The sequence below is a fragment of the Chionomys nivalis genome, chromosome X (genome assembly GCF_950005125.1).
Source record: "Chionomys nivalis chromosome X, mChiNiv1.1, whole genome shotgun sequence".
Classification (NCBI taxonomy): Eukaryota; Metazoa; Chordata; class Mammalia; order Rodentia; family Cricetidae; genus Chionomys; species Chionomys nivalis.
In genome coordinates, this window is record NC_080112.1 from 86,783,795 (window position 1) to 86,809,429 (window position 25,635).

At 32.0% G+C, this 25,635-nt stretch overlaps 1 protein-coding gene and 1 pseudogene across 11 annotated transcripts in view; both read left to right on the forward strand.

The window, feature by feature from the left end:
* The window catches only part of Pcdh11x (protocadherin 11 X-linked), a 596,387-nt gene that overhangs the window by 210,768 nt on the left and 359,984 nt on the right, over positions 1 to 25,635 (forward strand). The gene's annotated exons all lie outside the window — the stretch shown is intronic.
* On the forward strand, positions 4,577 to 5,834 carry LOC130867441 (phosphopentomutase-like; annotated as a pseudogene).

Consider the following 25,635-nt stretch of genomic DNA (forward strand, 5'->3'; position numbering starts at 1 on the left):
TTTTAGAAATATTCAAAAGTCAATATCCTATAATAAGATATACATGAAAAGCTTAACTTCAGTCAGTTTGTAGCACCTGCACTTCCCTTCACAGGTGAATTATCAGCCTTGTAATATTGAATGTTCTTTCCTAAGATCATACCATGTTTCTATATTGTATCAGGGTTTATTTTAAATATTTTTCTCGTGACACTTGTACATTTTGACTTACATTTATTCATAGGCATTTTGTCTTTTATATTATTTCTATTGCAAACATTCTCACACTGTTAGAATTGTGATGACTGCAAAAGTAAAATATATATAACCCAAAATATACACTGTTACATTTAAAATAATTCAAATATTTATTTTGATTATATTTGATGATTTTTCTTTTACTAATTTTATGATATCCAATGCACAATGAGTCATTCCTCAAATATCTGCTGATTAATATATTGTAATAATATTTCCTGATAAAGAAAAATATAAAGAACCTTAAAATGTTCTCAAAATTGAAGCACTAAATTGACTCTGTGGTTAATAAGATATCACTTATGCTTTATAAGCTGTTTTCTGAGATTTCACTGTATGACACCATTTGATTTTAATGGGATCTAATGTCTAAATATCCATGAGCAGCTTGGGAACTTAATTTGTCTGGGTAGTATGAATGTCATAATTGCTCTATTTTGTAGTTTTATTTATACATTGTATTAATTTCATACTTTGTGTGCATACATATAAGTGTGAAATGATAATATTAAATATCTCTCAACTTTAAAGCAGTTGTGAAAGGTTAGTACTGGCATATTTGTATTAGAAGTAGACAACTTTTTGTATATTTTAACAGAATAACAGTAGAAGTAGAATACTAAGTCAAATTAAAAAAAAATAGTAGAAATAAATAAATAAATAAATTAGAAAAGAAAAGAAATTAGTAGAGAAGATGCCCATTTTAGTTACAGTCCTGTTTAACAAAAGTATAGGCAATGTCAGAAATCAAAAGTTAAGATTGAATAGTTTAGCTGGGCGGTGGTGGCGCACGCCTTTAATCCCAGCACTCGGGAGGCAGAGGAAGGCGGATCTCTGGGAGTTTGAGGCCAGCCTGGTCTACAAAAGCTAGTTCCGGGACAGGCACCAAAGCTACAGAGAAACCCTGCCTCGAAAAACCAAAAAAAAAAAAAAAAAATAGTTTAGAAACTTGCAGCTTATGTGGATATTTCCAATTTTAGGTACTTGTCATATGAATGACACTGTGTGTCTTTGGATTTTGTAGAATGACTTAGACAATGATACGAGTACTGAAAAATTATACAGAATATGACTTGTTATATTTGAAAATATAAATTAAAAGTTGAAGTTTATTCTAGCATTTTTTCCTCAAATTGTTATTCAACAAAAATGCGCAGCAGCCGGGCGGTGTTGGCGCACGCCTTTAATCCCAGCACTCGGGAGGCAGAGGCAGGCGGATCTCTGTGAGTTCGAGACCAGCCTGGTCTACAAGAGCTAGTTCCAGGACAGGCTCCAAAGCCACAGAGAAACCCTGTCTCAAAAAACCAAAAAAAAAAAAAAAAAAAAAAAATGGGCAGCAATGTTTCATTCTAATGATGTTTTGTTTTAGAGACTGGAGGGAATATTAGTAAAAATATTAAAAATTTCCATTATTATATAGAACAACTGATGTCTTAGCTTTATGTAGGGAGATATGGATAGAATTAAATACTAATGTCAAAAAATAAAATGAAACTATAATTTAGCTTCTTATGTCTAGGAATTTATGTGTCTAACTAATTTATTATTTCACCTTGAAAACTGAAAACTTGCATTCTATTAACAATATATACTGGCATTGAAATAATGCACATTTTCAGTTATGTGGACTTTATACTAAAATCAGAGTGAAATTATTTAAAAGTAATGAAGTATTGGATATTATTTTAATAAGACTTCAAGTAGATGTGCTCCAATATCTGTCTTTGAAAATATAATTCAGTCAAACTGTGCATCTCTTGAAAATACATGCATTAGTATCACTTAAAATAAAAGTACAGTGCATTATCTAAACCCAAATATTAGAAATTAAAATTATGCAAGAACAATAAAATCAAAGCTTGAGTCCATTTGCAAAATAGATTGTTTTGAGAAGTACTTTTATTTCAAATCAGCACACAACAATTTTGTGTGAGGAGAAAATAAAATAACATTGAGAAATATTTAAGCCTATAATTTTCATAATTTTTGAGGTTTGTGAAGGTTTTTTCTTCCATGCATGAATATGGTACAATCTATTCTACAGTTTTTGAGTACAGACTGACGTTTCATCATTATTTTACAATGAATTATTCTGTGTCCCATTGTGACCTGCACAACACAATTGGCTTTTTATAACTAAATATTAGAGTAAATACATTTAGAAATATAATCGTAGTAATGCATCTGTTAATATAAGTTCTAATGTTTGGACCTGCTAAGAGCCAAACTTGCAGTGGGTTGTACAATTCATTTTGGTTTCAAATTATTCATAAGAAGTAAATAAAACTAAAATAAAGTGTGTTCAAATAAAAACAATTTTGCTCAAAGTTAGATATGACTTAAATATCATTCATATTTATAAGTAAATTTTATTATTATAATTTTATGGCACTGTTAATTATTTTTTATATTCCAGTTATTGAAAGAGACAGATAATATGTCAGGTATTAGACAAAAATTTATCTATTTTTCTCTGCAATTAATATTTTCTTGAAATAATTTAAATAGCTATTATTATATTTGTATTTGTCTCTAAATAAACATTTAGTATCTTTAAAAGAGTATTGATTATACACTTTACTTGTAAGTATTTGTATAAATTAGAGAAAATTTCAGCTCAAATGAGGAGTTGCTCAACTATGCTAAAGAATTCATTGGGACTAGATGAATTATAACCATTTAAAGATAATTATAGATATAAGAAGAGCAGGTAAAGATTTTTCAGTACAAGTACTAATAAAGAGTATGCTAAAGTTATTTCACTTATTCTGCCATATTTACCAATCATAGCTTTAAATCACAATTCCTATGTTTCTAATAGTGAGCTTATAATTGAGAAAAATCTGCATTATTAATTTATTCATCTGTTTTTTAATTATTTTTATTGTGGCATTTAAATACTAATTATAATTGATTGTTAAAACTTATTATTTTAAATACATGAATTACTCATTGTCCCAGTAAAAATTAATTATCTATGAAAAGACAGGTTTAATTTCTTCATGTTTAGATATATGAGAATAATGTATGTAGCGGATTATATTTTTGTAAACACTAAAAATTAACATTGAAAAATCTTTCATGTATGAAAAATGCAATGAGATATTTGTTTAAAATTATTTTGAGTTCCAATGTATTTAAGAAAGATTAATGGGTGCAGAAGGAAAATTGTATTCCTCTTTGAACCACAATAGCTTTATTTTTCTCTTTCATTCCTATATGGAGGTATTAATTATCTTAATTTTTATGAAGAGTTAAGGAATTCTGTCATAAAATTAAATACACAAATATTTGAAAACATTTCTTGAATGCAATATAATTCCGGGAGACATTTATATATTTCATATTTTTTTGTTATCATTTTCAACGAAAAACATATTAGTAATGAGAGGTTTGTTTAAACAGTGAAAATAAATATAATTTTAAATCTTGTGATTTTAGTGTTAGTATAAATTATTTTATCCATTAAACTGATGAAAAAACTAGTTCCCAAGTACATTTTATGAAAACTATATTCAATTTGAATGTAAAGACTCAACATTTCTAGTAACCCTTTGGAATCCTTCCATGTAGTACTCTAATTTATAAATCAAAGTGAAAGGAGACATGCTGAAACTTAAGGCCTAAAAAAACAACTCAATGATTCTATAAATATAATTCAGCAATTGCACAGTCCATGAAATGCTCATTTACAAACTGAGGAAATATGTGTTCAGTATGTAGGATCACTTTTGTATATTAATGAGAAATGTGTAATATCATTTATGGTTCTGGCTGTTCTACATGCAGGGAACATTGAGATTAAAACTCAGTTACATAAATGTCAAATGGATTTATGGTTATGCATACTTCTGTTTTAACAGCCACAAATGTTGCATTTATATGCAGGTAGTTGGCACCTACTTTATTTCTTGAGCCACAGATTACATTTGCTATAGTTTTGTAGACTACAGCACAGATCTACCACCAACAGTTTTATGAAGCCATATGCCCTTCAGAAATATTGCAAGTTTGGTTTTCTTTCCATAATAATGTACATTATCCTAAGGTTTAATAGAAATCTTTCATTTAAAAGAGGCAAATTTAAAAGAGTCAGAACAAAAATATCGATCTAACATGTAACTAAGGAAGACTTTAGAGGCTGACCCAGCCTCCTACACCCGGTTGTGGCTGTGTTGGATGGCGTTGGCGGCAGCAGCGACACCGACACCAGCTCCGGGAGTCAGTGACTTGGGCATGGACGCATGAATGGGACTGGAATCTCTTGACTTTGGAGTCAGTGAAACAGCTCATTGCTGAGGGTAATAAAGAAGAGCTACAGAAATGCTTTGGTGCTCGGATGGAGTTTGGGACACCTGGCCTTCGGGCTCCTATGGGAGCAGGGATTTCTCGAATGAATGACTTGACCATCATCCAGACCACACAGGGATTTTGCAGGAGTTTAAACAAGTAGAGCAAAGTGAAGTTTGTGCACACCTCTGTCCGTGGCGTGGGTCACGAGTTTGTGCAGCTGGCGTTCAAGGCCTTTGAACTCGCTCCTCCTGAAGCTGTCCCCCAGCAGAAAGATCCAGATCCTGACTTTCCAACTGTCAAATACCCAAATCCTGAGGAGGGTAAAGGTGTTTTGACTTTATCTTTCACCTTGGCTGACAAAATCAAGGCCAAAATTATCTTAGCCAATGACCCAGATGCCAACAGACTTGCTGTGGCAGAAAAGCAAGACAGTGGTGAGTAGAGCGTGTACTCCGGCAATGAGTTGGGGGCCCTGCTGGGATGGTGGCTCTTCATGTCTTGGAGAGAAAAGAACCCAGATCGAAGCACCCTTAAAGACACATGCATGTTGTTCATCACTGTCTCTTCCAAGATCTTGCGGGCCATTGCCTTGAAGGAGGGCTTTCATTTCGAGGAAACATTAGCTGCCTTCAAGTGGATGGGAAACAGAGCCAAACAGCTAATAGACCAGGAGAAGATGGTCCTGTTTGCATTCTAAGAAGCTATCGGATATATGTGCTGTCCCTTTGTTCTGGACAAGCATGGTGTTAGGGCAGCTGTCCTAAGTGTAGAGCTGGCAAGCTTTCTAGAGACCAAGAATTTGTCTTTGTCTCAGCAGCTCAAGGCCATCTACATAGAGTATGGCTATCACATTACCAAAGGTTCATATTTTATTTGCCACGATCAAGGCACCATTCAAAAATTATTCGGAAACCTGAGAAACTGTGATGGGAAGAATAATTATCCCAAAACATGTGGCAAGTTTGGAATCTCTGCTATCAGGGACCTAACAACCAGCTATGATGACAGTCAGCCTGATAAAAAAGCTGTTCTTCCTACGTAAGAACAGCCAAATGGTCACCTTTACCTTTGCCAATGAAGGTGTGGCGACCATGCGTACCAGCGGTACAGAACCCAAAATCAAGTACTATGCAGAACTGTTCGCTCGCCCTGGCAACAGTGATCTGGAGCAGCTGAAAAAGGAACTAGATGAGCTAGTCAGTGCCATTGAAAAGCATTTCTTCCAGCCACAAAAGTATAACCTGCAGCCAAGTTATTATCCTAGCATTGGACACGATTGCATTTACCTCCAATTAAGTGATTAAGCTGAACTTTTCTTTTTGTTTTTGTTTTTTGAGATAGGGTTTCTCTTTGTTAACAGACCTGGCTGCCCTGGAACTCACTTTGTGTAGTCAGTCAGGCTAGCCTTGAAAACAGAGATCCTCCTGTCTCTGCCTCCAGAGAGCTGGAATTAAAGGTGTGTACCACCTTGCCAGGCTGAACTTGATTTTCAAAGCAATATTCATGAGGGCCAAGCCATCTGGATAATTACAAGTATTTACATCTTTCAACAGCACTGCCTTCCTTGTAGTTTTATACTTTTGACCCAAAAACTGAATAAAGAAAACGTGACCAAACCAATTAAACTAATATCTTTATGAAAATGTTAAGTCTGGGCATAATCTGAATTTTTTAAATAAATATTTTTTTTTCAAAATTCAAAAAAAAAGAGAAAGACTTTAAGTGTTTGAACAAAAATGGTGTTTACTGCTTTACTAGCATGGGATCTCTTTTTTGATAAGGAAAATGAAGAATGTCAAGACATTTCATTTCTCATTCACATCAAAGTATTCTTAAATATTTATGACCATGCCTCATAAAACAAGATGGAGAACAATTGAGGTACACTGATAATGGTAACTTATGATTTACAAAGGCAACATTTGCTGACTTTTCTAAGATTTGGGGGAAATGAAGAGATAAAAATCAGTTTATATGAAAAAGTAAAATAAATATCATTCTATTTTGATTAAGTAATTCAACATGCTTTTTATCGCTTTACATTTTACATTTCTGTTCATAAGCATATTAGTTTTATTTTGACATTATAGTGAAATAATCCTGTCTTTTATACTCATAAATGAAGGCTGACCCAAATGTAACTGGAAGCTATTGTTTTACTGTTGAAACTGCATTGTCTATTACACAGTAACAATCATGAATGTGACTGCTGATGAAATAAAACAGATTTACAGATTTGTGCACAGCATAAAGAATTTAAGCTAGACAGAATTAGCATTATTAGTTTCTCCACTAGCACTTAAGGAGTATTATCTCTCTCTCTATCTTGTATGGATTATGGCATATATTTTTTTTCAGACAAATTTTCTCTGTAGTTTTGGTGCCTGTCCTGGCACTAGCTCTTGTATGCCAGGCTGGCCTCGAACTCACAGAGGTCCACATGCCTCTGCCTCCTGATTGCTGTGATTAAAGGCATGTGTCATCACCACCTGGCTGGATTATGGCATATCTTAAACACAAATATAATTAAAAATATTTTTGGGAACTAGTCATATTCATGTGTTAGATTACTTGTCATTTTATTCTCAAAAATTGTGAATAAACTTCCTATTTTGATTCATATATGTATATGGCACTGGTCAATAAAGAAATATCTATGATACTTTTTATACATTTAAAATACTTGTTAATATTTATTTTCAAGCATTTTATTTGCAAAGTTGTCCCTAATACTCTCATTAATATCTTTGTAAACATATTATGTCATCAGAAGGGTACCTTGCACATCAGTGTACTTAACTTAATTAAGTATGAATGTGTAATGCCACATAGTGCTTCTCACAACTCCCTACACCATTAGGAAAAGCTAGATAATTTAGACACAGTAAAATCATTATAAACAAGCAAATCTGATTTCATTGCAAAATTATGATGAGCTATAATTTCCATTCATATATATATATATATATATATATACATATATATGTCTGAAAACATTAAGAACAAAAAAAATTAAATATTAATTCTAGAATGAAGCTATGAATTAGTAGGAATTCTCATTCTTCTTCATATAAATAAATTTATAACTTTTAATTATAATGCACAGATAAGTGACACATGCCTTAATGATCTATAATGAAAGTCCTTATCTAAATAATCAAATGAGAAACTCAAGGGAAACATAAATTAACAAATATAAGAAAAAATGGAATGAATGCAAAAGGGCAATTGGTGTTAGTAGTCCTCAAAGGGTAAATGAATTTTACAAATGTGATGTATATATTGTGACCTTCTCTTTAATCTTAGGGATCCATGTGGAAGATAGGACAGAGTGATTGTAAGATCCCAAACTAGTGGATACTTTCAAGGAAACAGCAATTTCCGCATACAAAGGGTCAGACAGAAATAAAACGTCACAGAGAGTATGACAGCATACAAAGATCTTCACAAAGTCAAACCAGACAAACTACCAACATGGATGATGGCCAGTGAAAACAAACTCCAAGTTCATTTCATGAATTTATTCACAATTGATAGCTACTGGAAGAAAAAAAATCGGTTTTCTTCAGTGTAGTAACAATGGGAAAATCACCAAAAATCTAAACTAGACTCCATCCTCAAGAGTAATCAGCCAATTCAAATTGGACAGGATATGAAGTTTGGTGGGTAAGGAGGAGGAGGAGGATCTGAGAGGATTTAGGGGAGCTGAAAGAATGTAATCAAAATATATGAAATTCTCTGAATGAGGTAACTCAGATTCAGAAAGACAAATATAATATGCATTCATTCATAAGTGGCTTTTAGACATAAAGCAAAGAAAAACCAGTTTAGAATTCATAATCCCAGAGAACCTAAACAACAAAGAGGACGCTAAGAGAGACATACATGTGTCTAATGTACATGTGAAATAAAAAAAGACAAGATCTGCTGAGTAAATTGGAAGTGTGGGGATCATGGGGAAGGGTAGAAGGAAAGAAGAAAGGAAGGAAAGGAAGTGGAGAAAAATATATAGCTCAATAAAAACAATAAAACATGTCATTTAACACAAAAATATGAAATTCACTAAGAATGAATTTTAAAAAAGGGAAAGTACACTAAAACAAAACACATCACCTCTTTCCATGAAATAAGAGTAATGAGATAATTTATGTTTAAGTATTTTTGTTATCTTGAGAATTACAATGTAATTACATTATTTATTCATTTCATTTTCCCCCCGAACCCTCCCATATACACATCCTTGCTCTCTTTCAAATTAATGACCTCTTACTGAACTGTTTGATACTTTTTTGGCTTCCTGATAACTAAAGACTAAATAGTTGCATGATAAAGCGTCTAGGCCATAGTCTTTTATACTTCTTTTGGATAAACTTTCCTTGACTATTGAATCTGTAAAACTTACTGAAAAATAATTCCTTTGGAAAGAAAAGCAACAAAAAGCATGAATGGTAGTGTGTGAAATGAAGTATTGTCCTTCATTTGACCCACACTTACTTTGGCAACTTGTAATTTCTGACATGTGGACAACATAAGCCTGTATTGATATTTGGGAACTTTATCTCATTTCATATGCTTTCTATTCAAACCAAAGCTTCATATACTCAATAGTAATGGGTATTTTTTGTGAAGTTTATAGTTGTTTAATGACAAGGCCATTCTTTATTGGAGACTTCTTTGATTTTACAACATAGATAAAGGTTACTTTCTCTTTGTTAGCACATAATTTTGTTGCTATTACACAGAAGACCACAATTTTATGAAATTATACATAGATAGATATAATTATATCTATATGTAGATTGTAAACTCTTTGTAGTTAGGAACTATACAATTTATCACTTTCATAGCATATAGATATACTCAACCAATAATGTTGTGTTCTATTGTTAGGTTAGAAGGCCAACATCTGCTTTTTATACAATAGCTTTATTTTGCATAATTTCTGTATTCTTTGTTGATTAATTTTTATTACTTTCTTGAGAATTTCATACAATGGGTTTTTATCTTATTGTTCTTACTTTTCCTTACTCTTCACTGATTTACCACCCAAATCTTTGTTCCTCTTACTTTATTTTTTAAATCCTTCAAGACCAAGCTATGAAATTAAAATGTTCAAATTTTTACACATTTCTTTGAACATTTATGAGATCGTAATAAATCACAGATTTCTCTCTTCTCTTTGGGGCTACACTCATAGAGGAAAGTATTTTTCCTTCTCTAGCCAACTAATAATTTCTGATAGCAACAATGTTGGAAACTATATTTACTGTCACAACTGCTGTGAGTTTACATGTGTAGCTGGCCTGTTGAGTCTATAAGACACTGTTTGCTAAAAATAAGCCACCACTCCTGGATATTGTCCTCCTTATGTCCTGTCTTCCACATTAATCCCTGAAACTAGAGAAGGTGGTATTGTATGGATGTTTTATTTAAGGCTGAGCATTGTGGGTTATTATTCTCTAGACCTTGGTCAATTGTGGGTCACTGTGTTAATTATCAACTACTAAAAGAAGAATCTTCTTAAAAGATTGTGAGATTCATTTATATCTCTTTCTTTATATTCTGAACATGTGTGTGGTGGGAAAGTGGTATTAAACCTAGAGACTTAGACTATCTTTTAGTCACACCACAATTGCAATTCATGTCTAAACTTGTTTATGCTACTACGTCTTTTATATTGAACCTGTCACTTTGGTTTATATGACTGAGGTTTTAACTCTTGGGAATCAAATAGTCACTAGAATTGTAGTAATGGGCTTTGTTTCTTTCCCATGTCATCTTAATTTTGCCTATATTTCTTATTATCCCTCAAAACAAGTAGTTTTTAAATGTTTTAAATGGTCATATTTATTGAACAAAGTTACTTGCATATTGGTTATATGGGTTAAGTTACAATGAAATTCTCAAAACTTATCATTCTAACAGATTTACTGTTGTGGTTCAAATCCTAAGGGAATAAAATCAGATTCCTACTAATACACAAGATAAAATTCAATGAAATGGAGATGATTTTAATATTTTGTTGTAATTCTTTCTTATTCCTTTATAAGAATATTATAAAACCATTGTCAACAGTTATTATTGCTGGAACATTAAATGAAACTTTAGTTATTTAACATTGTATTTAGTTGGTGTGTGTACTTACATTTTTGCTTGGAATATGTTAAAAAAGTTTTATTGTTCATAGTGTCCATATTTCAAGAAAGGAAAGCTGACTTCCTCAAAACCAAGACTTTTATTAGTAACAATTTGATATAGTATAAGATATTTTTCCTATTTTAAATTTTAGTCTTTTGTGGAATTACGGGATTGGAGACTGAATACAAGGCCTTGTTGTTACTAGGAAAGTACTGAAACTACTAAATAAAATCCCTTATCCTAATTTTAACATTTGAATTTTTTTATTGTTGAGTTAGGCTTATTATATTTACATTTGATTATAGGTATATAGTGTTATTACAGATCATGAAGTGTAACACAATTTCTATAATATTTACCTTTTGGAATATGGTAAGATTCTAAATAATTATTTTAAATTACATCAAGAGAAACCACATAGTTCTTTTTTCAGGCTTTTGAAACATCCTATCTAAATTTAAAATGCCAAGTTAAAGAAGACATATTTGACTTATGATGTTTATTGAACAAGTTAGGATCAAATGATTATCTATTTAAGGGCTAAGTAACAAGGAACAGTGACAAATACTCGTCTTCACTGATCAGAAAGTTGAGACAGGCAGCTGTATTAATGAGGAGCTCAAGACCAAACAGGGAAATACAAGAACATTGGAGACATACATCATCTATATATACATATATATGTAAGTAATGTTCACACATGCATACATATACATATATATAAAGATGAATACATAGAAATTAAGAAAAAAATAATTATATCAATATTTATTATTTGATATGTGAAGAATTTTTAAATCTTCAAGTCTTTTTTAAATATTCCAGTCTTCAAATTAATCAAGGAATCAAAGTTAATACAGTGAATATGGAATATGGAATAAAGAAGCAATTTGAATTTTTTGTAAATGTTATACATATTTAAAGTACTATTCTCATGGGATCATGAGCTAAGTAGTATTTACAGAAAGAGAAAAGAAATTATTTATCCATCATCTGTGAATTCACTCTCCAGGGTCTTCTGTCAGACAGGAATACATTTTCTGTAGAAACAAAATATTCTAGGAATTGTGCTTTAGACATATAGGGAAAGAACATATAAAGAAATCAGTACCTATTCTCTCTAAAATTAATTTTGTAAAATGATCCCTGGCTAATTAAAGCATTGTTTCATAATTTGCACAGAAGTTAGTAATGGGTTCAAAATTAATTCATTTTACACTTTGAGTTACAAACATTTCTTCCTGATATGATAGATATTCCTAGGCAATGTGATAAGTACTAGAAAAGCACATGGACTGTGGTGACCTAACAAAGATTGTAAAAACAAGGAGACTATTACGAATCATATTTATAACAGTTGGCTTTATTGTACCAGAAAATAAAGATGCAAAACAATGATTTTTATTCTTATTTAGATTTAGTACAGAAATGGGTACATAACAGTTTAAATTGCACTTAATGTCTTACAATTGTATGGAAAGAAAGGGCTTTTCTCTATTCTACTCATTATAACATTATTATCTGAGACACATTAACAGAGAACAGGTTAACAAGAACAGTATAAACATTTACTAAAAATATCATCTGATAAAAGGGAGCCATAAAAAAGAAATAAAGAAATAAAAGAAATAGTCAAGATTAAGTTTACATATGCATGAAACTAAAAAAGAAAATGAGATTCCCTTTTCACATTCACCTCATTATTAATACAAGATAATGGAAGATGCTCCTATATTGTGGCCACAAGGATGTGTGTGTGTGTGTATTGTATATATATTTGTAATATCAAAAATGCATTTGCTTATTCATTATTTCCATAGATGATGGGTAAAATATAAGCTATAGAGGGCTGCAGGTATCATTGAGGGATTAAGTTTCCAATGTGAGAATTAAAGCAAGATTTATATGCATAAAACTGATAGATGTTTAAGTATCAAGTTAAAATGTTTTCTGTCTTGCAATAAAATTTGAAAAGGAATTTCAATGCAAACTACAAGATAAAGTCTATTTAACATAATGCCCTCATAATATTAAAGCAATACATACTGAATAATGGGCTATACTTATGTCTAAAGTGTTGAATTATTTACTGTACAAGATTATTTTCTAATGTTTTGTATTACAGTACTTTAAATATGAATAGACTTATTCTGTTATGTTAGCTTTTGATAAATATTTATTGAATTTAAATTATGTACATTGTTCGTTTTAACTTTTAAAGTCCTAATATCAGGCTAAACTTTTTATGGAATTGAATGTTAATGCAAGAATAAAAAAATAAAGGATAAGGAGCATTTACATACACAACAAGCAAGAGTTTTATGCTTTATCTTTAGACTGGTGAAAGAAAATCACAGTGTAATTTCCTGGTTCTTAATGGTTTATTCATATATATATATATATATATATATATATATATATATATATATGTGAGTGTGTGTGTGTGTGTGCGCACTCGCGCCTATTTGGAATTAAGAAAAGTTTGTATAATTTTCAATTAACAATTTACAAATCTGACATTTCTTCATATTTGAAAATTGTGTGAACTTTCCAAGAAGGAAATCAACACAAATTCAATTTCTATTAATTTTCTTGAGGATTTTATAAAATGAAAAACTGTTAGACTATATTATCATATGAAATAACTTACTGGCTAATGATATTTTTCATCAATTATATTTGAAATTTTAAGCAATCCTGATAATCAGCCTGTTAAGTGTTGAATATCTTTATGCTGACGAATTCTGAATTTTCCTATGAATTGAAATTTGATATTTTTGTCTATATCAATTCTGAGTGCTTTGTCCATATTAATCTTTGTAAAATTCATGTTTTAGAAGTTATTTCAAAACATTTTTTCTGTTTTGAAAAGCTTGATTTATGGTTTATAAATATAGAATTCGTATGCATTAAAGTATGAGGATAAATGATCCAACGATAGAAATGCATAAACTATAAGTGAAGCAAAATTCATACTTTAGTAAATAATGATATTTTCTTCACAATGGCCTTGTTGTAACATTTAGCAGCAAATAATTTAAAATAAATATATACACTCTCAATGCTTCTAGTTATTACAGGAAGAAAGGATTTGATAATAAAAATCAAATACCAACATAGTTTTCATTGGATTCATAAGTGATACTCTGCTTGAGGTTTTAGGAGCTTGTCTTACTCTGAAATAACAAAACGGTTGTTTTAATGCATTTTACAAAAGAAATATTTTATCTTTTTTCCTTGAGGGGGAAATACTCATTCTGTCTTATGGTGTCTCTCTTCTATTTCTTTTCCCTAAAAGGTAGATCAGCATTATTCTTTTTCTTATCATGTCTAATTTATCACAATGATAGCTTAATTAGGAGTAATATTTTAAGCAGTTAATATTCTGTTCAGAAAGAATAATTTCTTCAAGATAGTAACAGTAAATTTTCAGATATGAGTTTTGATTAATTGGTATAATAAGAGTGAGAATATATCCCTTAACATCTGGTGCATAAATAGGATTAATGACCTGAAATGTGAGTATTACTTTAAACATTGACCAGAGAAATGTGCATATTTCTTCCTGGAAAAAGAATATACTAATAAAACGAGTTATGCATTACTCCACATATCAGGCTTACTTCTTATACTTTCCATGGGCATGTGTTTGTTTGTTTGTGTATGTATGTGTGTTGCTGTTGTTGTTGTAATATATGAAGTCAACTGGAGAATTTATCCTTTTTATATAATAATTCAGAGTAAAATTATAATCTTGGTGAAGAAAATCTTCATTGCTTTTATCTCATAATGAGAAAGTAATAATAGATTGAGAATATAATATTGTATTTTGAAGATGGCATGCAAAAATGTCATTAATTCCAAATAGAAAATTTAGGGGATGATAGGTTGTAAATGGGTAATTTTTCAGTCAATAATTGCTTTTGATTTCCAAATCATTGGCACATGGCAAAGAAGTCGCCTTATATGTCAAAATTAAGATCCAAGAATGCTAATTAGTGCTATATTAGCTGTTATGCTATTTATAAAGTAAGCTAAGAATTCAACAACAAATATCTCTTGAATATTCTTGGCAGCATATGAGAAAAAAATCAATAAAATGAGGACATAAATCGTTTTGCCATTTGGGACATCTATTCCCAAAAGAATAACCATAAAATATAAGGCATTATTTAAGTGTGTGGTATTGGTGCATGTAAGAAATTTTAAAAGGATGAAGAAGGTTGAAGACTGTGTCAGAAAAACAATGGCCAGATATCAACAGGTTTGAAGATTATACTTAATGGTGGGTATAAGGACAAATGCTTATAAATTCCTGTTACGATTATGCTGGTTTAATAAATCAGTGGTTTTAAATCTTCTAAAATAAACATGTTTATAATTGAACCTGAAAACAAACATACAAGTAACATTGTATGGACTTAGGAGGTTATATTTAGAAACATTTATGTATATACATGTACACATATGAAAGAAATAACAGTTAGTGAAAAAGGAGGTCATAAAGTTGAAAGAGAGTTGGAGAGTCTATGGGAGGATTTGAAGGGAAGAAGTAGAAGGGAGAAATATCATTATTAAATCGTAATCTACCAAATAAAATAAAAATTATTAACAAAATATCAGGAAACCTTACAAGTTTTTAGATAGCTCCAGGCCTAGAAAGTTTTTTGCATTTTTAAAAGGGACCAAAAAACACAGAGAAAAACTAATATTTATTGACCTGTAAATATTTTGTGCTATTCAAATATCAGTATCTTACAGTCACCTATATGCATTCTTTTGTACTGCCTATGGCTATTATCTTCCCACAGGAGATAAACTGCATAGTCTTTGTGATTGCTTGATCTTCAGAACAGCTGTAATATTCACTACTTGCCTTTTTATAAATGTTCTTTGATTTCTCTCTATCCTATATATAGATTTGTGGACCATTTAAAGATTATCATTTAGTTAGGTTATTAGCATTAGAATCATATGAGTATGTTTCACATAATAAGCAAATAATTTGAATTTTAACAGCTATGTTGATAACATTAATGATCAGAATTGAGTCATACTTTTGTTGTCCCTAAAATGCTATCTTTGCTATTAAATAAGTGCTCTTTTCCTGTTTACTTGCTTCTTTTCTTAAAGTGTAATCAAACATACATAGAAGTGCTTGCATGTACATGCATATCAAGAGTAGTATTGTACATATTAAGTCAATTTCAGTGAGAGAACTTTATTTCATTTAAAATATTGTCTCAGAAAGAATGTCTACAGAAGCAATTTAATTAATAATTGATAGGCAATAGTAATAGTTATTATTGAAATTCTGTCATTCTTAGTTTCAGCAGTCAATAAAGCACAATGACTTCTAGGAAAATGGAAAGAGTGACATAAAATATTTTCTTATAAATTTCAGTTTATGAAGTCCTGTTTTGGAAACAAATATAAATATATTTATTTATTTAATGAAATCTGTCAGATACCATGTATATCATCCAATTAAAGGACATAATTTATTGATTTATAGCATGATCAGTGTTATGCAACCAAGATCACAATTTTAGTATACTATTTATTCCTAAAGAAAAGCAATAGCAGTATAAGAAATTTTCTTACCTTTCTATTTCACTTCTACTATGCTTGCTTGTGGCAGTCTGTAATAAAATTTTATCACTGTGATTTTGTTTATGCTGTATACTCATGTAAATATAATGTAATTTAGTGTATGGCATTATGCTACCATAGCCTCACTTAGTATAAAATATTAAATGCTTTTAATGTCTTGTTAAAACTGAATTGCCCTCAGTTATTTAATTCACAGTTTATTCTCGTTTCCAGAAAGAATTGCTGAAAATATTTAATATGCCTTATAGGCTAAATAAATAAAAAGATGAATATTTTTAACTGAGCTTAAAATTAAATTAACAAAAAATGAGCTAATTTTTCCTCAATGTAGGCACAGGAAATACTGTATCAAGGGTAATGTATGTTATATTAGCTGAATACTAAAAGAGATGGGAATATCATAGCACATTATAATTAATAGTTCTTATCCCCATATAAAGAAATATGCAATGCATCATAACTCTGAAATTAAATAAGCAATCAGTATAATTATACTTTTATTATTTTTCATTGTTTTTATTGAATTATACATTTTTTTCTGCTCCCCTACCTATACCTGGCCTTCCCTTCTACATTCTCCTATGGTTCCCATGCTTTCAGTTTACTCAGGAGTCTTGAGGAAGGTTGTTTCCTAATTTTTTTGAGAAATCGCCATACTAATATTCAAATGTACAATGATATGTAGTACATTCAGAACAAATAAAGATTCATAATAATCTACATGCTCAGCTTCTGTGTATAATGTGCTAAGCATCATTTAAAAACAAGAATAATTATTTCAATATAAATTCCCTAATACTTTTAGGGTAGTGTCTGGAAAGAAATCTGGATGAGGCCTGTCATGTTCATTTTCTTTATTGAGCACTTTTGTTAGTCTTTTTCATATACATAACACATACAAATTTTATTGGTCACGGAAGAATATTCAATCAGGATGTAATGTTTTGGCTAATTGTCAAAGGCAAGAGAGGGACACATGTCCTGAAAAGACATTTAAAGAGAATTTATTTTCATGTCTTATTTTCGATTGATAATATAAATATAGCAAACTAACATCTTGATTTCTTAAAGAAAATTTAGCCTATTCTCTGACCATTTACCTGTATCTTGTATTAAGACTACTTACACATACTATTTGATACATTTTCAAAATGCTTTATAAATTAAGACAAAATGACACATTACTTATAGAATTAAAAACTTATTTAACCATGATACAATAAGAATACTTCATCAGAGAAATATGTAATTGACCTTTGAGTTATTTCACAATGTTTTGGGCGGTGGAGGCACCGGCAGGCAGGCCCAGGGGGAGGAGGCACCGGCAGGCAGGCCTAGGTGGCAGAAGCACCGGCGCGCAGGCAGGCCCTAGATGCCCTTCAATGGAAGAATGGATGAAGAAAGTATGGAATATATACATATTAGAGTACTACTCAGCAGTAAAAAACAATGACTTCTTGAATTTTGCATACAAATGGTCGGAAATAGAAAACACTATCCTGAGTGAGTTAAGCCAGACCCAAAAAGAGGAACATGGGATGTACTCACTCATATTTGGTTTCTAGCCATAAATAAAGGACATTGAGACTATAATTCGTGATTCTAGAGAAGCTAAAAAAGAAGGTGAACCCAAAGAAAAACATAATCATCCTCCTGAATATTAACCTTCATCAGGCGATGAAAGAAGACAGAGACAGAGTCCAACATTGGAGCACTTGAAGTCTCACGATCCAAAGGAGGAGCAGAAGGAGAGTGAGCACAAGCAAGGAACACAATGTTTTGGTAAATATAAAAAAAATATTTCTATCTCTGCAGTGCATTATTTGCAGAGGGATAGAGAGTAAGGAATATTCATATAAATCTATATAGATGCCTTTCTTTCTCTCATATACACATATATGTATATTCCATATGTTATTATTATTGTCTAGCATAAATCAATACAAAGGAAACAATTTAAATACTATGTATAATTATTTACATTTGTTTTAACATAAGGCAACTATAACATCACTTTTAAGAAATAATTACATTATTCATTCTTTAAGACAATGTATTGCTTTCATTTTTTATTTCAAAAGAGAATATGATGGAATGTAAGAATAAGGATAAATATACATCAATTGTGGAATAGCTTTTAATGTTCAGATGAATATATATACCATATTAAAAATTCTGAAATATTTTCAAATTTTCTACTTTGAATTACATATCCTAACTCTGCTTGTACATGGGGAAACTACATACAAATTATCATGATTAAAATTATAGATACGTGCTAATCATATATACATATAAATATGAAGAAGGTTTTATGAGTTTAATAATTATTTCAACTGCTATATTATCAGTATTGATATTTTGTTCAACATTTAAGTAGAAATATAATCTGTTTTAAATGATATTTAAATATTTATTGTTGGATTATATCCTTATTATGAGTAATTACTAGAGAAGCTATCTAAAATAAACAACATTGACTTATCTGTTTTATTTAAAAGACATTATGACAGAAAAATATACTTAAGTTTTGCATTCTTCTCAATTTTTATTGATTTTCCATTCACCAAATTGTTGACATTGCAAATTAAAATGTGCTTTTATTATGGGACTATATTTGAAACGAATGTCTTAGGCAAGCAAATGGAAAGGGCAACATGATAAAATATTTTACTTAGTTTAATAAGACAAATTCAGAACTGTAAGTATATATCCATCATTGCTTCTTAAAGATCATTTTGGATAAGGGTTTACATATCCAAGCCGTAAGCTAGGTTTGCCTTTTGATTCTCCGGGTTCAACCTCTCAAGTACAGGGATTACAAATGTGTGCCACCACACTTCTTTATACATCTTGATTTCTTACAGGCAAAGCAATAGTTTAATTTTAGAAGATAAAGTTATACGGTACTTAGACAAGAAAGTTTGATAGTTTCTAAGACATTTGATATGAAAATTGGTCATCTAAACCTTTTAGTTTTTTAACTATTATTTTTTAAGTTCATGGATACTTTATTATTTTATTAACAATAAAGCCATTTGATCTAGCTATACAAACCAATAATTGTTATTTTGAATACCTAGAATTTTTTATTTTTTAATAAGAATTATTTTTATTGTTTTTCTTTTATGTATATTAGTATATGTGAATATAGGTAAACATAGAAGCTAGATATGTCAGTTGCACTGGAACTCGATTTTCAGGTGGAGATGAGCCACCTGACAGGGCTGGTGGAGTTTTAACTCTGGTCCTTAGAAGGATGCTATGTGCTGTTAACCATTGAGCTATAGCTCCATCTTTTGTAATAGATTGAATTATAGTAATTTTACAACGTATCTGTTATACATAGCACTTTTGACTGCTGTTTTACTTGACAGAATGCCCATTCTAAGGTTAGTATACAGAGATTATCTAACCTATCTTTCAATTTTAAAAAAAATCTGTTTACTTGAAATTTGGATATTCTGTATTTAATACTGTTGAGGAGTTTTCAGATAAAACTATTTACTCAAAAATTTCTACATTTTAAATCCATATTGTTACATAAAGTTTTGTATCTGATACTGGACAAGTAGAAGTATTTCATAAAATTATAAGTTAAATGTATTTATATATATTTGACTGGAAAAAATTGGTAATCACAAATTCAAGAGATATTAGTGTAATTTCTTTGTTCTAACATTTTTCTACTTTATATAGATTTCAAACAATAAGGTGTTCATCTATTTTTAGACAAACTGTAAAGGCATTAATTAAAGAAGTCTTTTGTGCTGAGTGAAATAACCAAAAATAATAAGTTAGCATTTTACAGTTCTAACACTTTACTGAAGCAGTCAGGCAACTTGAGCATTGGTTACTTGTAAATCATTCACATAATAACATATACCTTCAATTTTTTAATTCAATCTACAAATACACATAAAGTTCTATAATTTTTTACATGTTTCCTGTGGAGAATTCTATCTGTATTATGCGGCTTTGATTATTGCTTTTTAAAATCTGATACACACACATAAATATATATATATATATATATATATATAGAGAGAGAGAGAGAGAGAGAGATTCCAATTGTGTGTGTTAATTAAAGACAATCTACTATGACATATAACTACAATTTTTTATTAATAATTTTTTAGAAGTAATTGTAATAGGTGCATTTTTTTTTATTTAGAAGTAATTAAGATTACATTTAGGACCTTGCATGTGTTAGGCAAGCATTCTTTTTCTGAACATTATCCTTCATCCAGATTTCAATAATACCTTTCTGTGCTTTAATGTGTCTGTGATTATGCATGTTCACTTGTGTGTGGGGGGATACACAAGCACATGTACCTGAGGTTGATGTCTTTCAAAATCTAAATAATGTTTATTTTTATTATTTTAATATAAACAGTAATTAGAAATGTTTACTCTTACTTTGACACACGAACAATATTTCTATATACAATTAAAATATTCATCCAAAACAAGACTTTCATCATATAAAGTTTCAAAAAATTACTAATCTGAACATAGAAAAAATCAGATGACACATTACAGACAACTTTTGAACCAAAATATCAATTGCTGTGTGAGGTCACACTCATCTGAAAGTGCAAATGATACACTGATAGAAAGTTCTGTTAAGTTTGTAAGATTCTTTTCTTGCCAAAGTGATTTAACAGTATTTCTCGTTATACACACTGGAGACTTCAGAATAAACTATTTCTACTGTTAAGCAGTTTTAGTTTTTCTAATGGAAAAGGAAAATGAAGAAATGTTGTTTTTATTCACTTCTTCAAGTCAATGAAATCTATTGCAGAAAAACAAAACAAAAAATAGCATGTCTTCAGAACAGAATTTTTAAAAAGGCACTAGTCTAACAAGGCACAAGTCTTAAGTTAGCATCTTGCCTCAGAAAAAAAATAGAAAAAATAATAAGAGTAATACATATGTAAATTACATCACTTAAATTTCTAAATACTGTTTCTGTAAATGGGTATTTTTATTACACTGAAAATAGTTAATTTTTCAAATGTAATGATATTGTGTATGAAGACCCTACATTAATAATCAATCAGGCATATGTGTGTATATGTGTGTATGTATATATGTATATATATATGCTTACAAATGTTTGCACTAATATATAAAAGTGGCATATGTTTAATGAAATTCATGAGGCATCTCCCTTTCTATATACATCATGGCTACCAGCTTATTGGTTTTTTGAGAAACTCTTGAGTGTGAGAAAGAGTGAAATTTTGTTCCTTGTGCCTTCTTTGGGAATCATTTCCTTCTGTTTGTTTGTTTCATACAATTTTGATGTGCTAGTTTTATTTTTTTCTTTTTTTAATTTATTTTTTTTAAAAAAGAAAACAAACTTTCATTTTCATTGTACATACCAATTCATGTTCTCACTCCCTTCATTCTTCCCAGTCCTTCCACATACACTCACACACCACCACCATCCACTCCTCAGAGAAGGTAAGGCACATTGCTTTGGGGAAGGTCCAAGGCTCTCCCTACTATATATAGGCTGAACAAGATATCTATCCAAAGCAAATAGGTTCCCAAAAAGCCAGTACATACAGTAGGGATAAATCCTGGTGCCACTGACAGTGATCCCTCTACCTGCCCCATCCATGCAACTGTCAACCGCATTCAGAGGGACTAGTTTTGTCCTATACTTGTTCTTTCCTAGATTGGCTGGTGTTGATGAACTCCCATTAGCTCAGGTGGACTGTTTAGATTGGTGTACCCACAACAGTCTTGACCTATTTGTTCATATTCTCATTCCTCCCACTCCAGCTGGACTTTGGAAACTCAGTCCAGTGGTCTAATGCAGGTCTCTGCCTCTGTTTCCATCAATTGCTGGATGAAGGTTATATGGTATTATTTAAAATATTCATCAGTCTGTCTACAGGGCAAGGTAAGTTCAGGCCCTTCTCCTGTATTGCTTAGGGTTTTATGTAGTAAGAGCTGTGGGCCTCTTCCCACAGCCTGGCTCATGGCTGCCTGGCTAGCTTATGCAACAAAATAACGACACACAAACGGTATTCTTTTAAACACTGCTTGGCCCATTTCTATTCATGTGTGTAGCACCCCAAGGTGTGCTTACTGGGAAGATTCTAGCCTACGTCCATCCTGGGTCGGAGCTGCATCGTGTCTGCTCTGGAGAGGAGAGCATGGCGTCTGTCTCTCCGAGGAGCTGCCCTGCATCTGAGCTCACTTCCTCTTCCTCCCAGCATTCTATTCTGTTTACTCCACCCACCTATGTTTTAACCTATGAGGGCTAAGCAGTTTCTTTATTACTTAACCAATGAAATCAACAGATTGATATATGACACTCCCACATCAGTTTTAGATGGGGTCATCCTTGTGGATTCCTTGGAATTTCTCTAGAGGCAGGTTTATTGCTAACCCCATAATGGCTCCCTCAATAAAGATATCTCTTTCTTTGCACTCACCGCTGTCATTCCTCCATCTTGACTATCTCATTCCCTCAAGTTCACCTCATACCCCCTTTCTCCCATACTCTTCCCCTTCTCCCCTCCCTTCTCCCTCCACCCTTACATTCATAATATTTTCAGGTGATCTTGACTATTTAGACCTTCCAGGTGGATCTATATATGTTTTTCTTAGGATTCACCTTGTTACTTTGCTTCATTATGATCATAAACTATAGGCTCAGTATCCTTTGTGGCTAGTATTCACTTATGAATGAATAAATTCCATATTCATCTTTTTGTGTCTGGGTTACCTCAATTAGGATTGTGTTTTCTAGTCCATCCATTTGCATGTAAAATTCAAGATATTGTCTTTTGCCACTGAGTAGTACACTAACGTGTAAATGTACCACATTTTCTTTATCCTTTCTTCAGTAGAGGGGCATCTAGGTTAATTCCAGGTTTTGGCTATTACAAATAATGCTGCTATGAACATCGCTGAACTAATGTCTTTGTAGTATCATTGAGCATCTTCTGGGTATATTCCCAAGAATAGTATTGCTGGATCCTGAGGTAGATTGATTCCTAATTTTCTGAGAAACGGCCACACTAATTTCCAGTGTTTGTACAAGTTTTTCATTCCCACTAGCAAGGGATGAGTGTTCCCTTACTTTGCATCCTCTCTAGCATAAGCTATCATTGGTGTTTTTGATCTTAGTCATTCTGACAGGTGTAAGTTGGTATCTCAGAGTCGTTTTGATTGGCATTTCCCTGATGGCTAAGGATGTTGAACATCCTTTATCTTTCTGCCATTTGCGATTCTTCTGTTGAGAATTTTCTGTTTAGTTCTGTACCTCATTTTTAAATTGGGTCATTTTGAAATTTCATGTCTTATTTATTGAGTTTTTGATATATTTTGGAGATCAGTTCTTTGTCTGATGTGGGGTTGGTGAAGATCTTTTCCCATTCAGTAGGCTGAATTTTTGTCTTATTGACTCTGTCCTTTACTTTACAGAATCTTCTCAGTTTCACTAAGTCCCATTTATTTATTATTGCTCTCGATGTCTGTGTTACTGGGCTTATTTATTTTTATTATAATTTATTTTGTTATATTGATTATTATTGCTTAGATTTTTTTGTTTTGTTTTCTAATGAAAGACAAGTGGAGGTGGATCCAGATGCAAGGGATGGTGTGGAGGAACTGGGAAGAGGAGAAAGAACCAAAACTCTAATTATGATATATTATGTGAGGAAAAAAAAAACCTCTTTTCCATAAAATGAAAAAAAAAATTGACTCTGCTTCAAAATGGATGGGATTAAAAAAAAAGAAAAGAAAAGAAAAACCTGAATGAGGTAACCCAGACCGGGAAAGACAAAGACAGTGTTTACTCACTCATAAGTGGATATTAGACCTAAAGCAAAGCATAACCAGCCTATAGTCCAAGACCCCAGAAAAGCTAGGTAACAAGAAAATCCTAAGAAAAATACACATGGATCCCTTTGGGAAGGAGAAAGAGACAAAAACTACTGAGAAAATTGAAAAAGTATGGGTGGTGGTAGAAGGGAGGATGGAAGAAGAGGAGGAGGTTATAAGGTGAAGGGGGGAGACGAACTTTATGAAGTGGGATGGTCAAGATGTGGAAGGACAGAAAGTGAGAGCAAGGAAAATATATATTGATTGTTGGATCTATCATGGGGCTACCAAGAAACCTTATACTAAGGGCATTCCCAGGAATCCACAAGGAGGAACCCAGCTAAGATCTCAAGCAACAGTGGAGAGGGTGCCTTCACTGGCCTTCGCTTGTAATCAGATAAATGGATACCTTCATTGCCATCATAGAACCTCATCCAACAACCAATGGAAGCAGGTTCAGGGATCCACAGTGAAGCATGGGGCTGAGTTCCCAAACTCAGAGAGATGGGAGAGTGATAATATGAGGAAAGGAGTCACATCCATGACTCACTGAAACAGCTCACCTGAGCTAATGGGAGCTCACTGATTCCTGACTAATAGTGTGCGAACCAGCATAAGCCCAAACTGGACCCTCTGAATGTGGGTGACATTTGTGTGGCTGTGGCAGTAAGACCAAGATTTATCCCTAGTGCTTCAACTGATTTATTGGTGCCCATTCTCTTCGAATGGATACTTAGATCAGCCTAGATATAGTGGGGAAGGCCTTGGTCCTGCCTCAAAGTGATATGCCAGTCTTTTTTTATCTTTTTGAATTGAGAATAGCAGTGAGATTGCAGGAAGGTAAGGGAAGCAGGAGTACAGGAGGGAGTGGAAACTGGGATTGGTATGTAAAATGAGAAAAGACCATTTGAGGTCTATTATGGGAAACTAATATAATGGAAGCTTTCTTGTATTTTTCTTTGTGAGTGTGTGTGTGTGTGTGCATGCACATGTGCGAAGGTGATCTAAATGAAATTGATGAATAATGGGGAAGATAGATTTCAACTGGCCATCTCTTTTAAACAAATAAATGTTATAGTATTGGGATTTTTTAATTTTAATTATTTATTTATTTATTTATTTATTTATTAAAGATTTCTGCCTCCTCCCCGCCACCACCTCCTATTTCTCCCCCTCCCCCGATCAAGTAACCCTCCCTCCTCAGCCCAAAGATCAATCAGGGTTCCCTGCTCTGTGCGAAGACCAAGGACCACCCACCTCCATCCAGGTCTAGTAAGGTGAGCATCCAAACTGCCTAGGCTCCCACAAAGCCAGTATGTGCAGTAGGATCAAAAACCCATTGCCATTGTTCTTGAGTTCTCAGTAGTCCTCATTGTCCTCTATGTTCAGCGAGTCCGGTTTGATCCCATGCTTTTTCAGACCCGGGCCAGCTGGCCTTGGTGAGTTCCCGATAGAACATCCCCATTGTCTCAGTGTGTGCGTGCACCCCTCGCGGTCCTGAGTTCCTTG